This window comes from Cynoglossus semilaevis, chromosome Z (genome assembly GCF_000523025.1).
Source record: "Cynoglossus semilaevis isolate Cse_v1.0 chromosome Z, Cse_v1.0, whole genome shotgun sequence".
NCBI classification, from domain to species: domain Eukaryota; kingdom Metazoa; phylum Chordata; class Actinopteri; order Pleuronectiformes; family Cynoglossidae; genus Cynoglossus; species Cynoglossus semilaevis.
In genome coordinates this window covers 16,052,913-16,060,213 of record NC_024328.1, presented here as the reverse complement: position 1 = coordinate 16,060,213, position 7,301 = coordinate 16,052,913, and the positions used below count along the sequence as shown (strand labels likewise).

The following is a 7,301-nucleotide window of genomic DNA, read 5'->3' as shown; positions in this document are numbered from 1 at the left end:
TTCCCTTGGCCCCTCGGATACCAACCCTAAAATCGCCTCTGCCATTCTGAGCAGCTGGGGTTAGAACGTAGTCCAACTTAAACAACTTTACCATCTGACACAGGGGAAGTGGAGCCAAGATGGTATGGTGGCTGCAGGGAGAGAGAAAAGGGAACAAGGAAGAAGGAAGGAGGGGTGGGGGGCCACACTCCTGCAGTTTGTCCTGTGTGAATCTAAACTTGTTTTCCTTAGTGGGGAGATTAACATTATTTTCCGCTCACGCTCAGCAAAATCACCTTGATGACTGCTAACAAAACAGAGGTGGGGTAAAAGCAGTGGAGAATGTGCTTACATGTGCAGGGACATCTTTGTCTAGACCACTGTGGATGTTAAATGTTCAGTTTGTACCAGGAGACCAACTCAGATGAGCCCGGGGGCGGTCACCCTTGTGAGTGACCCTCGTTTTCCCCTCTTGCACGAAAACTGAACATTTGGGTTGGTATGTTTTTCCCACACACGCCAGTGAGTGGTCCCTGGTTAGGCAATACTCACCTAATGAAAGTGCATGACATGAAGGGGTGGAGTGGGTGAGGAAGGGGTTAAGCGTGCTGGAGAGTGGAAACAGAGAAAAGTGGGGGGTGCTGCTGGAGTTGATAGACTCCAGATGTGTCTTTCAGATAAACTGAAGGAGCGGGCTGTGTTTGTATTGTGAGCCCAGCTCAGTCATGGCTCTGAGGGTTTATTGAAACAGCGAGCGAGTGAGTGAGCCCCCTCATAAGCCCATTACTGAATTGTACACTTTTACACGCTAGTAAGTTTCTCTCACATTCGGCAAACTTGATATGGGTTCAATGACATTTAGCACTGGAGGACCTCCAGCCTTCTGTGGACCTATTTCTGCCCCCACACTTCCTCTGGTGTTCCTCTTCTGCTTTATTTTTGCATCTCCTCTCTTCCAGCTTACTGGATCTGTGGCTGTTCCTCCCACTTCTCACTCTTCACAAGTTGTAGTAGTCCACCTACTGGCCAAAAATGTCTTTTCTGCTTGATCTGTCTATATTTCCATTGGATTCTTTGGCTGAAAAGTATTTATTTCTGTCACAGGAACACTCACGTTTTTAGCTTATTCCTTAATCTGAAATGACGCTTTTATTGTTGTTGTTTTTTTTCATTCTTTCAGCCAAAGTCCTCCAGTAGAGAGAGAGAGAGATAGAAGAATATCTACATTTATTCTGATGTCTGGGTATTATAATAGTTTTGAAACCTAAAACCAATGTGAATATGAATTTGATCAACAATAGAAGCTCTCTGCTGGACCTCATAAAATTAGTAGCATCCAAGCGTCTAAAAGGCCATCTTTCAGCTCCTGCAAAAACCAGAACTAAAGTCAATAACAGTCCACGACTACTAAGTTTAACTTGGCACGCCAATCACCAGATCCAGTTTCTGCAGATTATATAGAAACATATAATCAAGTTAGGAAATTTTACACTTCAAATGATGGTCCATGTTGCCATTTCTGTACAGTCTTTTAAAGGCTGTGCATTTTGGACCCTGGGTTTTTGTGGCCGACAGTTGAACCTAGATTGAGAAAAGCTGCGGATGGTCAGGTGGCAATTGTCCAGTGTGAAAAATATAAAGTCCAGGGGTTTATTGTTGAGCTTTTTCAACAATTAAATTATTTCTCCCGTGTTTCGTGTGGATTAGAACATTTAAGGTGTACAGCACCACCTTCCACTCAGATCACTGTGTGCTAAGTACCCAGACTGGGACTGAGTACAATACTCCCTATATTAGTGGTATGACAAGTAACTAATGTACTCTGTGTGTACTGTACCAATCACAGCCCCAGACTCTTGCTTTAAAACTTCAAGAGTCGACAGAGTACTTAGCTGTGAAATGATTTGAAATCCTTCATGTTACTATAAACATATCATAATTCCTGATTATGGACAAATCCACACTGATCCATCGTTGTGTAAACTCCAGTATCTGCACAAGGGATTAAAAGCATAGGAAAAAGCAGTTTCTTGAGGTACAAGTGAAAGCGTTCAGTAGTATTTCTAGTGACAGCAGGTTAATGAACAAATGTCTGTTTATGTTTCTTCAGCTTCTAAAAGTTTCTGGTTTCCTGGTGACGGCAGACAAAATGTTGATTAGGTAAATCCAATCGGAGAGGAACCAGAAAGAAAATAAAGAAAATAATCTGGGGAAGGGGTAGCAAAGCAGGAAATTAGTAGAAAAACAAGACCTCGGCAGATCCCGGTTTCCTGTTTTGGGGGATCATGGGGGAGGTGGTACGTTTGGGGCCTGTTTTACAGAGCCCCTATTGTGAGCAAGTGTGTTGAGAAGTAATGGGACAATTCTGCACCGCTCTAGATTCCCTGACCCACCTGCCCCTCCCTGCTGAGGAAAGCTTGCCGGTAAAAAAAGGAAACTGTAAAAATAAACGAGCGGAGGCCCTTCACTAGAGACGCCAACCAGACAGGAAATGACACGCGGCACAAAAATGGTCTCCAGTGACCTCTGGCTGGAGCCAAGGTGCCAGTCAACCCCTTTTGTTTTTCCCAACAGGACTGAGGAGTCCCTGCACGTTTATGTTTGTTCTGTCCTGAGGCCATGGCTCATGTTGAGAAACATGTCATTAAAGTTATAGATGTTGGCGCTCATGGTTGTGTTCCTCCATTACACAGAAACACACAGAGGAAAGTCTTGATTCCAGTCTGGTGATAATGAGTGGTTATTCCCTGGATTGGGTCATTTTTCCCAGCTCCCTGGGACTAAACAATGTCACTGGAGCACTCCAGGTCCCGCTGCTGTGATCCCAAAAATGAAGCACTTGATGTCTGGAGGTGTTTACATGTCTTTATTATTAACCTCTTGCTGCCCTGCAAGTAAGACCTTACTGTTTGTCCTTGGATGTTTGGCAGTGATGTTTTTGCTTTGATTTTCTTTTCTTTTTTTTATCAACACCCTTACCCTCTTGCTTGGTGACAACTGTTGTCATCAGTGTCAAGGCCAACGAGCTGCGTAGCCGCGTGCCCTCTGGAGCAGGCGAACAAGTCATCACCTAAGTGTGAGGGACCGCCACGGAAGCAGCCTCCACCATAAAGCTCTCCTCTGTTTGTGATAACCTTTAAAAATAACCCTCGGAGTGTGGACAGGCGGTGAGAGTCTACTGCCCACGTTTTGAGCGGTGGTAGGACGCAGTCCGTGGTCCAAGTTTCTTCTACAGGCGCTCCTTCAAATTCCGCAGCCTAGTGATAAGTGTATCACAAGTGAGTGGGCTGTTAACACACTGTGTCCTTTCATGGTTGGTAGGAAATGCAACTTTTTGCAGTGGCTCTTCTGGTGGAACATGAGGTTCACTCTTCAGTGGTTCTGCCCAGTTTGATGTGTTACCTGATTTAACCTCCACATGGCACACAGTCACCACAAGTTCATTAGAGTTGACTTGACGAGAACCGTTTTATTTCATTTTATTTTATTTTCTGAATGCACGTTTGTAATTCATTTTTTTCATTGTTATCTTTATTTATTTATACTTTAATATCAAGGTATATTTTACTGAATAACAGATGGCAGCTGTAGTAGTTTTCCCCATGTTTCAGGTGATTCTCCTGAGATATTACATTCAATGGCATCACGTCAGTATAGAACCATGCCTTCAGTTGACTTAAAGGTTTCAATTATATTGAAATAGATTTTTTTCCAGGATTCCTCCAGGCTTGCATTTCCATGAGTTGGTTCTTTACCATTTTAAAGCACCTTTTGGCATATGCCAATTATACAATGTTATTTCTTTAAAAAAAATATGCGTTAGCCTAGTGGGTCATAATCACAGGGTCGTGGCCCAAACTTGGGCTGTCAAAGCCACCTAGAGGGCCTCAAATGCCTCGGGACTACATAGGTTAACATTTGAGCACCTGGGATATGTTATCTATGAGAAGTTCAGTTACAATGCACATGGTGGCGGTAATGCATCAGTCAGTTCTTTAATTCTAATATACAGAGAACAAAACTTTTCTCTACTCTAGCATCAAAACATTTTGTGTAGGTACAATCCTGACTTCATCAAATCTAATATTTAATGGGCTGTGGGCAACTTTGTACCATAAAAATTGGGCCTCAAGGTCAAAGATTAAAACCGCTTATAATTGCCTACATTTTTAATAATTTAAAAACAGAAAACAACAACCTTGAAAAATGTTAGGAAAAAAGTGAAAAGAGAACTACACTTGGGCAGGTGGATTAACCTGACCCTTTTTAGCCCTCACCGCTAACCAGTCCAAACTTCATGGCAAATATAAGGCGGGAGTGTTCCATTGTAAAAGACAGGCTAGTTCACTATTCATGCATGTGTTGTTGTACAAGTGTGTAAGAGGAACAAAGCAAGAGGGAGGCACAGTCATCAGAGTTTGAGGAAACAGTGGGCCATACCTCATCTTTCATCAGAGCACTGATGAGACCCGAGACACGCAGAGTGGAAACAGCAGTATTGTTCTCACCCTCACCCGCCCTGGTCAACAAACCTGGCTACTGACACACTGAAATTAATTTACATCACAGGAAGCATTTACATCTCAGGTTAGGTCACTGAGCGGGGGAGATGCCCGTCTGAAACTCGTTGTCCAAAAAACATATGACGCAATGCAAGTTTAATCTTCTTCGTTCCTTTTTTTATAACGCTCTGGAAGATTGCAAAAATGTTCTGTCTGGCAAAAGCTGGCATGCACTCAACAATCTGTCTGTACAACAGACCTCTCTGCCTTGTGGTCGAAGCCAGAGCCTTTTTCTGCTCCATCATTATGACCTGTCTCCTGTCTATAATCCAGATATGAGCAATGGCTTGGTGAAAGCCTGAAACAACAGCAGAAAAACCTTGAATTGGTGACCATGTCGGCCAAAACACATGAAGCAATGTTTTATTTCTTACGGGAAGTCTTTTCTAAAATAATTTTCCTTCTCTGATTCGATCAAAAATAACTCAGCCCTTGAAAGAGGAGCATCAAAGATGGGTAGAAGATGCTTGAGGTTGTACACTTGATGGCTGAGGAACACTGCAATGATGGTTAATGTCTGTGGACAAAAGGACTAAGAATGTCCTCCAGTATTCTGTTTGCCACAGTGACATCTCAGTGAGAGGATAAATAGATGAATTTGCAGCTACCACACTTAAGATTGTGCATTCCTGTAAGGAAATCCTCTTCTATGGAAGGTCTGCTGGGAGCAGATATTTTTCAAGCTGTAGAGACGGGGACAACATTCCGACGCCGGCTGACCATGTCCTGGTGATAATGATCAGTCTCATGACTCACTCTCACCTCTCTGTTCCTACCTGGACAGTAAAAACATCTTAGATTTGAAATCGAAAGCACGTGAGGAGATGGAGGAGGGGCGGAGGGATATGTGGCTGAAGAGTTTAACATGTGTCTGGACACAGGAAGGAAGTAAGGGCTGGGCACAGAGACGTGCAGCAGATAGAATAAAACAACATCCAAAGGCAGTTTAAGAAGAATCTGTATTTTTATTTTATTATTTATTTATTATTTATTTTTGTTTTGTAGCTTATTGTTATCTTTAAGTTGAAGGAAACTCCTGCCTCCAGATCCCACCGGCCTGACTAACAGGATAAAGTCATAGAGGAGGATAGAGAGGACTGTCTGTCCTTACTGTAATGTTTCAGTCCTGGTCCCTGGTTTTATAAAATTTAAATAATTAGTGCTGTGTCATTGGCCTTTAACTAAATGTACAGATATTTGATTTATACGGAGCCCCTATAGGGACATGGGGTAAAACAAAAGAGAGAAAGTATCCCGTGCTTACGAGATACTTTCTCGTGAGTACGAGAAAGTATATCTCAGACATTTTGCCACACATACATACATAAAAAACAAAACAATCATGGACAGTACGTACCGGCATGTCATGCGTGACATATGTACTGTATATAGTGAGCATTTAATTAATGTAGGATACCTCAGTTAGACACAGGAGGGCACTGTTGTTGTTGTTGTTCTACTATTGATAACAATGTATGGAGGTTCGTGAAGGGTAAATACGTATATACGTAAATCCCCCTCATCCGTCATCATCCTGATTCTTCTGAGAGTACGCATACTAATGTAAATCTCATCCACTGAGCCCAATAATTGTAAAATCTCACCAAGCCTCAAGCCAAACATAAAGTACAATTCAACTGAATCGTGTAAACGAGCCATATTCTTGGTTCGCAGGTGGGCTTTCATCATTTCATTAATTTCAACTTTATTTATAGAGCGCATTTCGTGCACAAAGCAAACTCAATGTGCTTTACAGACATCACGTAATTACGTGAAAGTTCACGAAATACACTGGTCCCTCTCCTATCGCAGTCGTTGCGATAAGAGGGCATAACAACAGTGCCCTCCTGTGTCTAACTATGATGTATCCTACATTAATTAAATGCTCTCCATATATACAGTATATTTCACACATGACATGCCGGTATCTTAGATTACGTACTGCACATGATTGTTTTTTAAAAAATGTATTACCCTGCATGTATGTGTGGCAAAATGACAATATACTTTGTCGTGCGCAGAAAGTATCTCGTGCGCATGAGGTACTTCCCCCTCCCCCCCCCGACCCCCCCATGTCCCTTTAGGGGCTCCGTAGATTCAAGCCATATTGTGTTATTTTTTTTCATTTACTTTAATTCTTTTTTTTTTATCTGTTTAGTTAAAATTACCCTAGAGTATGCGTCAAACTCAAGGCCTAGGGGACAAATGTGGCCCCCCCAAGCTGTTTTGTATGACCCTTGGAGGATTAAAAACATTTAGTAAAGTCCATGCAACAGAATTTCTGTGTGACTTGTTAAAACCTTTTTCAATTAAAAGTTATTTTTTAATACACAGAAAATTGAACCATATTTGTAACTTAAATAATAATCAATTGCAGAAACATGTATTAATACATTATTAAGTAGTTGAATCTATACAGTCTTCCATTTCCAACTGTATTGTTGATGTGGCCCCTGGTGAGAAGAAGTTTGACACCCCTGCCACACAGTTCATCCATTATAACAGAGATAGATGTGTTTCACTTTTGGAGAACATATGCATTTTTAATGTCCTGCCTTGCTTGTGTGACTTGTTAAAAGAAAGGACAGAAATGTTGAAAGTTTTAAATTCCAGCCACAAGCACCACTCTAAGCTGAGGGAATGATTTGATTAATGCCCAGAAAGTAAAATGTCACATTTCTGCTCACGAATTTATTTTTTAGATGTGTCTTCTTCGTCATCATCATTTCCTGGTTCCTGTCCAATGGCCTGATACATTTC

At 41.8% G+C, this 7,301-nt stretch overlaps 1 protein-coding gene across 3 annotated transcripts in view; it reads left to right on the top strand.

The window, feature by feature from the left end:
- The window catches only part of adgra2 (adhesion G protein-coupled receptor A2), a 50,189-nt gene that overhangs the window by 30,800 nt on the left and 12,088 nt on the right, over nucleotides 1-7,301 (top strand). The window lies entirely within an intron of this gene.